The sequence below is a fragment of the Notamacropus eugenii genome, chromosome 3, assembly GCF_028372415.1.
Source record: "Notamacropus eugenii isolate mMacEug1 chromosome 3, mMacEug1.pri_v2, whole genome shotgun sequence".
In the NCBI taxonomy this organism is placed as follows: Eukaryota; Metazoa; Chordata; class Mammalia; order Diprotodontia; family Macropodidae; genus Notamacropus; species Notamacropus eugenii.
In genome coordinates this window covers 292,361,602-292,371,216 of record NC_092874.1, presented here as the reverse complement: position 1 = coordinate 292,371,216, position 9,615 = coordinate 292,361,602, and the positions used below count along the sequence as shown (strand labels likewise).

Here is a 9,615-nt window from a genome sequence, read left to right as displayed (position 1 = left end):
ATCATACATGTTTGGAATAGGAGTTTGGTTTCCTTTCTCAAGGGTGAGGGAATGTGGGAGAGAGAGAATGCACACCTGAAAAATAAAAACAAATGGAATTTAACAAAGAAAGAGAGAAAGGGCTATTAGATTTGGCATTTAAGAGGAGATGGAGAGAGGAATTGTGGGAAGATGACAGAAATAAGGCAGGAAATTAACTGACACTCCTAAATTCCACCCCACATCCCCATTTTAGAATAATGTCTCAAAGTGGACTTTAGAGTGGCAGAAAAATGAAAAGTCAGGGTAGAGCAGTGGATCAGTCTAAGGCAACTTGGGAGAATTTAGGGAAAACTCTAAGCTCAGGGGAAGTATGATTCCTTTGGTTTGATTGAAGTGCAGACACTTCTGGGCGGATTCTACTCAATCAACAAAAAGCCCTAGGGGCAGCTTCTGGAACCTTCACCCCACAGAAAGGTGTGGGGGTCGGGTGGCTGATCAGGGAAGGAATTTTTTGGGGGGGAACACCTCACTTGTGTTGGACTCAGGGCCAGGTCCAGTCCCAGGCAGTGACTGTGGTCCAGGAGGACTGAGCACACGCCATCAGTGCAGTCCTGGAGGGGTGAGGTCCTGCTGGCTGTGGTCACTCCCAGGAGAGTAGAGTTCTTGGTTTCAGTTCCAGGGCAAAGGGGAAAGCTGATGCTGGTGTGGCTGCAGGGACCACCAGAAGCTAGAGCATTGGCAGCTGTGCTGGACACCCTGGTGGTGGCTCAGGGGCAAAGTGATGTGCCTGAGAGCACCTAAAAGTGAGCAGGTTGAGCAGGGACCACACCTGGCCTTGAATCATGGAACATTGGATGAACTAAGAGGTCAAAGGCCCCTGGATAGAGCTCAGAAAACAACAGCATGAAAAACCTGAAGCCTGAGACTTATCCCTCCACATCCCCAGAGCAGACCCTGCCTATAACATAAAATTAATAGCCAAGAAAATAATGAGACAGAGAAAGAATCCGACCATAGATACCTGCTATGGTGATAGAAAGATCGGGATTCATATTCAGAAGAAGACAAAACACCCTCTTGTAAAGCTTCAAAAAATGTAAAATGGCCACAAGCCCCCCAAAGTTCTTGGAAGAGCTTAAAAAGAGCAAAAAATCAATCACAAGAGGTTGAGGAGGAATTGGGGAAAAATTATGAAGAAAGAAAATTATGAAGAGAAAGCCAACCAATTGGAAAAAGAGATCCAAAAACTTATGGAAGAAAATAACTCTTTAAGAGTTAGAATGGGGCAATGAGAAGCTACTGACTTCATAAGATACCAAGAAATAATCAAACAAAATAAAAAGTAGAAGAGAATATGAAATATCTCTTTGGAAAAACAACTGACTTGGTAAACAGATTGATGAAGGATAATATAAGTATTGTTGAACTACCCGAAAGTTATGACTAAAAAAAATCTAGATATTATATTTCAAGAAATTATTAAGGACAATTTCTTTGAAGTTCTAGAGCTAGAGGGTAAAATAGAAATTGAATAAATCCATTGATCACTGTCTAAAAGATATCCTAAAATGAAAACTCACAGGAACACTACAGCTAAGTTTCAAAGCTCCCAGGTCAAGAAGAAAATACCATAAGCAACTAGAAAAGAACAATTTAAATACTGTGGAGTTATAGTCAGGATAACACAAGAACAGAATTGAACAGAAAATTTCACCTGTAAGAATCAGGAGAAACATAAAAAGGTAAACAAGAAATAAGATTTTAAGTTTAAACTGTTGACTTCTCATATGGGAAAATGTTATTTGTAAGTCTTAAGAATGTTATCACCAGGGTAGTACAAAAAAGTATATACATAGATAGAAGGTTTGAGGTTGAGTTGATTATGATGTGATGATCCTAAAAAATAAAACTTGTTAGGGAGAGGTAAAATAGAGCAAATTGTCTTATACAAAAGAGGCATGAGTGTAAAACATGGTTACAGAGGAGGGGACTAAGGGGACTTGTTCTCATCTGAACTGGGTTAAAGAGGGAACAACATATAGTTCTAGTCTCCTTAACTTACAGAGAAATAGGAGGGTAAGGGGATAAGATAAGGGAGGAAATCTTAGAAAAGTGTATAGATTAAGGAGGCAGTAGTCTGAAGTAAATTAGACTTCTGAGAAGGGATAGCATAAAAAAGAGAGACAGAAGGATAAATGGTGAGTAAAAAATAGGATGGGGGGAGGTATACAACTAGTAATTCTAATTTTGAGTGTGAATGGGATGAATTAAATCATAAAACAGAAATGGACAGCAGAACAGATAAAAAACCAGAACCTGATAATATGTTGTTTACGAGAAACACATTTAAAAATGAGAGACACGCATAGAACAAAAATAAAGAGTTGGGGTAGGACTTATTATGCTTCAGCTGATGAAAAAAAGCACGGGTAGCAATTGTGATCTCAGATAAAGTTAAATTAGATTTAATAAAAAAAGATAAACAGGGAAATTACATTGTGTTAGTAGGTACCATAGATAATGAAATAATATCAATAATAAACATACGCATATCAAATGCTATAACATTCAAAGTTTTAAAGGGAAAGGTAAATGAGTTACAGGTGGAAATAGAGAGTAAAACCATAATAATGGGGCAGGGGGAGTTGACTTCAACTTTCCCCTCTCAGCACTGGATAAATCTAAGCAAGAAAGAAGTTGAATCTTAGGTGTGATAGACACCTGCAGAGAACTGAATGGAAATAGAAAGGAATATACTTCTTTCCTTAGTAGCATGGCACCTTAACAAACATTGACCACATATAAGGCCATAATAATTTTATAGTTAAATGCAGAAAAGCAGAAATATTAAATACATCCTTTCGGATAATGTAATAAAAATTATATTTAATGAAGGAGCATGGACACACAGATTAAAAATAAATTGGAGACTAACTAACCTAACCTTAAAGAGAGAGTGGGTTAAAGAACAAGTCATAGAAGTAAGAAATAATTTTATTAAAGAAAATTATGATAATGAGACAACATAAACTTAAGAGATGCGGCAAAAGCAGTAATCAGAGAAAAATTTATATCTCTAACTGCTTATATCAATAAAATAGAGAAAGAACAGATCAATGAATTGGTTATGCAATTAAACACCAGCTTGGAAATTCTTAAGATTAAAGATGATATTAATAACATTGAATGTAAGAAAGCCATTAAATTAATAAATAAAATTAGGCATTGGTTTATGAAAAAAACCCAATAAAATAGTTAAATCATTGGTTAATATGATTTAAAAGAAGAGAAGAAAACCAAATCACTAGTATCAAAAATTAAAAGAGAGAGTATACCACTAATGAAGATGAAATTAAAACAATTATTAGACATTATATCACCCAATTACACAACAACAAATCTAACAATTTAAGTGAAATAGAAAAATATTAAAAAAAATAAACTACCCAGATTAACAGAAGAGGAAATAGAATATGTAAGTAAACCTATTTTAGAAAAAGATATTAAACAGGCAATAAATGAGCTTCCTAAGAAAAAAGCATCAGGACTAGATGAGTTTACAAATGAGTTATACCAAACATTTAAAGATCAGCTAAGCCCAATATTAAAATAAGTTATTTGGAATAATAGACAAAGAAGGAGTTTTTACCAAACTTCTCTTATAAAACAAATATAGTGCTGATACCTAAACCAGGAAGAGCAAAAACAAAGAAAGAAAATTATAGATTGATTTCACTAAGGAATGTGGGTAACAAAAATTCTAAATAAAATAGTAGCCAGGAGACTACAGTATATCATAATGATTACACATTGTAACCAAGAGGGATTTACATCTGGAATGCAAGGCTGTTTCAATATGAGGAAACCTATTAAAATAATTGATTATATCAATAACCAAAAGAACAAAAAATCATATGATTATATTAATTGATGCAGAAAAAAGCTTTTGACAAAATACAACAGTCATTCTTATTAAACACTTGAAAGCACAGGTATAAATGGATTTTTCCTTAAAATGATAATAAGCATCTACCTAAAACCATGAGCAAATATTATCTGTAATGGGGATAAGCTATAAGCCTTTCCAGTGAGGCCAGGAGTGAAACAGGGATGCCCGTTATCACCAATATTATTGAGTATTGTAGTAGAAATTGTAATAGAAGAAGAAAAAGAAGTTGAAGGAATCAGAATAGGCAATGAGATAATAAAACTTTCTTTTTGCAAACAATATAATGGTATACTTGGAAAAATCTCGAGGTTCAACTAAAAAGTTAATTGAAACAATGAATATTAACAAATAACAAGATATTAAAAAAACCCCACAGAAATCACCAGAATTTCTATATATCAGATATGTAGAACAAAGCCCTGTAAAAATAGATATTTCATTTAAAATAACAATAGACAATATAAAATACTTGGGAATGTACCTGCTAAGACAAATCCCGGAACTATGTGAACATGATTATAAAATATTCTTTATTCAAATAAAGTCAGATTTAAATAAGTAGAGAAATATTAGTTGTTTATAAGTGGACTAATCTACTTATTCAATGCCACTCTAATCAAATTACCAAAAAAATATTTTGAACTAGAAAAAAATAATAAAATTCATTTGGAAGAATAAAAGTACAAGGATATCAAAGGAATTAATGAAAAAAAGTAAAAGATGCATGTACATGTAAAAACTAAAAGTGTAGCATCTCTCTTTATATATATAGATATATAAAATCTTTTTTCTATGTATATCTACATAGATATACATAGATATTATATCTTTCTATATATCTAGAGGGACAGAGAGAGAGAGAGAGAGAGAGAGAGAGAGAGAGAGAGAGAGAGAGAAGAGAGGATGATGAAGAAGGAGATGAAGAGGAGGAGGAGGTTCCTGAGTTGACCCGTGAGGTGAAGAGGGAGAGCACTCCTTGGCATAGAGGGCAGCCTGTGCTAAGGTGGGAAATGAATCATGGAGTTTAAGGAACAGCAAATAGGCCAGTGTGTTTGGAGCACAGGGTATATGGAGAGAGCAATGTTCAATAAGTTTGGAAGGTAGGATAGAAAGAGATTGTGAAATGCTTTTATTGCTAAGCTGAGGCATTTGTAGAGGCAGCATGGTCTGATGGGAAGAGACCTGATTCTGCAAGCATCAGACTAGAGCTCAAATTCCATTTCTGCTGCTTATTAACTATGTGACCATGAGCAGATAGTGTAACTTTCTCTTGGCCTCAGTTTATTCATCTGTAAAAGAAAGGGGGTGGGCTAGCTGGGCTCTAAGATGCCTTCCACCTGTAGCTTTATAATCCTGTGTACTTTTAGGTAAACAGAATATTTGGTTACTCTGAACACTTCATTCCCTGGAAGCTTTTGGAGCCTAATCAAATTTCTGGGCCATGAACAAACAGGCACCCAATTCCTCTTCTTCTGAGGCTGCCACCCTTTGTCCCTTCAGATGCTTCTTCCCAGGACCAGCAGGAACACATCACCATTTGGAATAAGCTAGTAGCCTGCCCTGAATGCTTCTCCAAAGTTGGCAGCTGCCAGGAATATATTACCTGGCTTCATAGCGCCTGTAACTCAATTCATAGCAATTTATTCTACAAAAGCAGACAGTAACTCACTGGTTGGGGGGCGGGGTGCAATGCACAAAATAAAAGGCCCAACTGCCTGCTACCTCATTGTGGCACTGAAATCAAAATGTTAATGCCGGTAATAGATTTCTACAGGTAATAAGACTGGCTGGTGAATGTGAGAGGAGAGTTAAATGCCTTTTAAGTTAATCTCAGCATGAGGTCCTTTATTCATTTAGACACAGGAGCATGGTGACCGACTGAAGTAATGCAGACTCATGGCACAAGATGTCCCTGTTATTAGGTCATTCAGTGAAGCCTGGTACTCACCGTGGCCGGGAGATAACAAAGTTCCTGATTGCTATGGCCAGTGGCTGTCTATGACCATTCAATTTGGAACATCCCAAGCTGTGTCATCAGCCTGTGCCCAGAGATGACAGGCTAACTCACTGATCTGTGGTGGTGGTGATAGTGGTGGTGGTAGTAACAGTAGTAGTAGTAGTGGTAGTTGTTTTCAGAAATACAACCAGAAAATATAATTATACAATTCTAGTAATAGGCTCTCAGAGGTCATATGGGTCACTTTCCTAAGAGAAGATTAATCAGGCTCAGTGAACCAGCATGTGTGTGTTCATCCTTTGTTGTGGAATAAGACCATGCCATCAGAGAAATAATGATACGACTTGCACTTGACTTTGTTTTGAGTGAGGGAGGGCTGTGCAGGTCACCAGCCTCACTTCTCCTCCAGAGCCATCTGAATCCAGTGACCAGATATTCATCAGGATGACTGGAGATGACCCAGGATGAGGCAATTGGGGTTAAATGACTTGCCCAAGGTCACACAGCTAGTGAGTGTCAAGTGTCTGAGGTGACATTTGAATTCAGGTCCTCCTGACTCCTGCACTGGTGCTGTATCCACTGTACCACCTAGCTGCCCTCACTGAACCAGCAGGGCATGGTGCAAAGAACTCTAGAGCTAGAGTCAGGAGAACTGTGCTAAATTCCAAATTTCCATCCTTATCAGCAGCCACTTCATCTAAGCCTCAGTTTTCTTATCTGTAAAATGGGAGCGATCATATTTGTACACCTTACCTCATGTAGTTGTTATAGGGCAAGCACTTCTTAGTCCTCAATGTGATGTAGAAGTGTACTCTATTCAAAATGTGGCCTATGGCTTGTGCCATGACAAATGATGACTTAAGAATCAGAGAAGCATGGGAAGACTTATATGAACTGGTACTGAGTGAGGAAAGCAAAAACAGGAAAACAGCATATTAAGGATTACCAAAAATATCAATGGAAAGAACAAAATTCAGAAACTGAATAAGGTGTGATTATAATGATCAAACTGGGCTGCAGAGATGAGATGATGAACTTCCTTCCTTGGCTGGAAGAGATGAGGGATTCTGGATGACCTTTTGTAATTTAAAAAAGTCTTTGGTACAAGGGATGGCTCACTGATATATTTAGGAATGATGGTGATGTAAAAATGAAAGCTAATAATAAAGATAAGACTAAAACTAGGTAATGAATAATATACATTTCATTTCCCATAGTGAATGGTGCTCATATATAAGATGATTTATTCCACATAGAAAATGGACAGCAACAGCAAAGATGTGAATATCCGTTTTGGCTGGTCCATTTTCTTTCTGCTCAAGTCCTGTGGTCCTGAGCATCAAGGAGGCACAAAGATATGGTCCTTTTTGCATCATCATTAGAGGGTATAAGGGGAGGGAAGAATGCTTATGTCCAGAACCCAGGGTGATTGCATTGACTGAAGCCCTTAAATTGGAGACCCTGGACTTCCCAAGACTCTTGGTCTGGGAACCAGACTTCCAGGGGTCTAATTATATAACAATGTAGAGTCATCATCAGTGTTGGTCAGATCTTTCTCCTTTTCTGGATTATAGCCTAGGAATTGGCTAAGAGGCCAACCTTGTTAGAAGACAGCTCTTTTATGTCAATCCTCCTTCACACAGTATCCATAGAAGCAGAAAGCACAGCTGTCAATGAGTTGCCTTACTGGGAGAAGTCCATATGGGTCTCCTAATAGGCTCTCTTGGTCAGAGGCCATTCTTGATGAGTAGCCAGAGCTACTTGGCCTGCAGCCAACAGTTTTCATACTCTGAATTTCTGGAGGGGAGAAAGGTTTCCAGTCTGACTATCTTCACTATTTTGAAAGAAGGAATGCTGCAAGGTTAATTGTGCAGTTAATTTTTCTTCAATATCCATCTGTAGCAGCCTTGAGATCAGGTCTTTGAGAGTTGCTGAGCAGTCATCCCATTCTGGTAACCCAAACTAATTCTGTCCTTCCATGATATTGGATAACATCAGGATCTGTTGTTGATCCCAGAAGTGGGAGAGCCAGCTGAGACTCTCAATAGGACCACTATATAGAGCCAGAGGTCAACCTCCTTGCCATAGCCAAAGTGACTTTCATCTATGGAACACTTCAGACTCTCTGGGGCCAAGTATTCTGGGGCCACACAATTCTTAGTTTCTCTTCAGTTTCCAAGTGTCAGGAAAAATAAAAGTCAGGAAGTTAAATCTGCTCATTGTCATTCAGAAAAATATTTATAGTTTCAGGTCACAGTGCAAGAAGTTGTCATGAAGAAAATTTCTGACCTTCAACAGCGACCAAAGGAAAGTCCTAGTTTCCTTCTCTGTGCATCAGTCAAACAGCTTTCCTCTGGAGGAATGGGTGAGGGTGATGATGTGGGGGTGGCCAGAAACCTGGTGCAGAATGTAGGTCTCTCTGCCAGTTTCTTCCCTCACCTCCTCTAGCTACTCAAGGCTCAGTCTTTTAGTAATGACTTTCTCGATCTTCACTTTTAACTCCTATCCAGTAGCATGGCACCTGATCATAGATCTTATGCCCTTGTCAATGCCATCTTTGGGAGTAGACTTCTGGTAGATTTCCTTGGAATCCAGCTGAGTCACGTAGCTCACCCTCCAACCTCACATCCAGCACCATCTTGAAAGGCTGTGGTGCTCTTGACTAGTGGCAGAGCTGGTCCAAAGCAGTCTCTCACAACAGCTGCAGACCCCACCCCCACCTTCTTAGGCCAAGCCCTTTTACCAAACTGAGATACTTCTCACCCTCCCCTTTCAAAGACCCCCTTCTCCATGTATTATTTCTATTGAAACCTGGGAGATCTACAAAATAAGGAAATAAAAAAAAAGTTAGATGAATAAATAAGTAAATGACCTAACAAGTAAATGAACAAAGGGCAAACACACATAAATAAACAAAAAACTAACTAAATAAAAAGTTATTATTGTTGTCTAGTGATCAAGATGATTAGAGTTGGGATGTGAACCTTATTATGCTATATTGGAAGTCTCTGGGGTTAAGGTACTTTCTATAATTCCAGAACTTCTGAGTTGGAAGGACCCTAGGAGGATATCTAGTATAACCCACACTGGATCAGGAATCCCCTTTTCCACATCCCTGAAAAGTGGCCAGTTGGAAGAGCTTCAGTGAGGGGGGACTCACTACATCCTGAAGCAATCCATTCATTCTAGTTAGAAAGCTAGACAGATTCCTATGATGCCAGGTCACTGGAAGAGGCAAGGAGGAAATTTGGTCAGTTCTGGGATTTGTCTTATAAGGTCCCAAGTTTCTAGAGGTTGGTGGTACCCAGAGGATTTGGCACTAATGAATATCCCCAAAATTATTGTGGGGCCCATGAAAACATAAATTTCCCCCCCAGCCCCTAAGAACTCTATGAGAGTAGGAGGTGGCAGTTTCCAAAAGGGGCCTGGACATTTAAAAATAGGAAAATTTTCCCATATGAAGAATGTTTCCTTGTTAAAGTGCTAATCATGTCATTTGGACATAGCAACAAAAGAATGATGGGAAACCTCTATCCCCTTACCTTGGTCATATATAACTGGAATCCTTCCCAGTTTCCCTAGAGAGGCCCCTATGGATTCTTGGTCAAATGTGTGGATAACATCTGGAACAAGAAGATCAGATGTGCTGAATATTAGAGACAGCTAGGTAGCACAGGAGATAGAGTTTGGACTTGAGGTTGGGGAGACCGAGCTCAAGTCCTGCTTC

General features: G+C 38.4%; 1 pseudogene; it reads right to left on the bottom strand.

The window, feature by feature from the left end:
- Window positions 1-7,395: 7,395 nt before the first annotated feature.
- Window positions 7,396-8,526, bottom strand: LOC140531548 (phosphorylase b kinase gamma catalytic chain, liver/testis isoform pseudogene; annotated as a pseudogene).
- Between the last annotated feature and the right edge of the window lie 1,089 nt (window positions 8,527-9,615).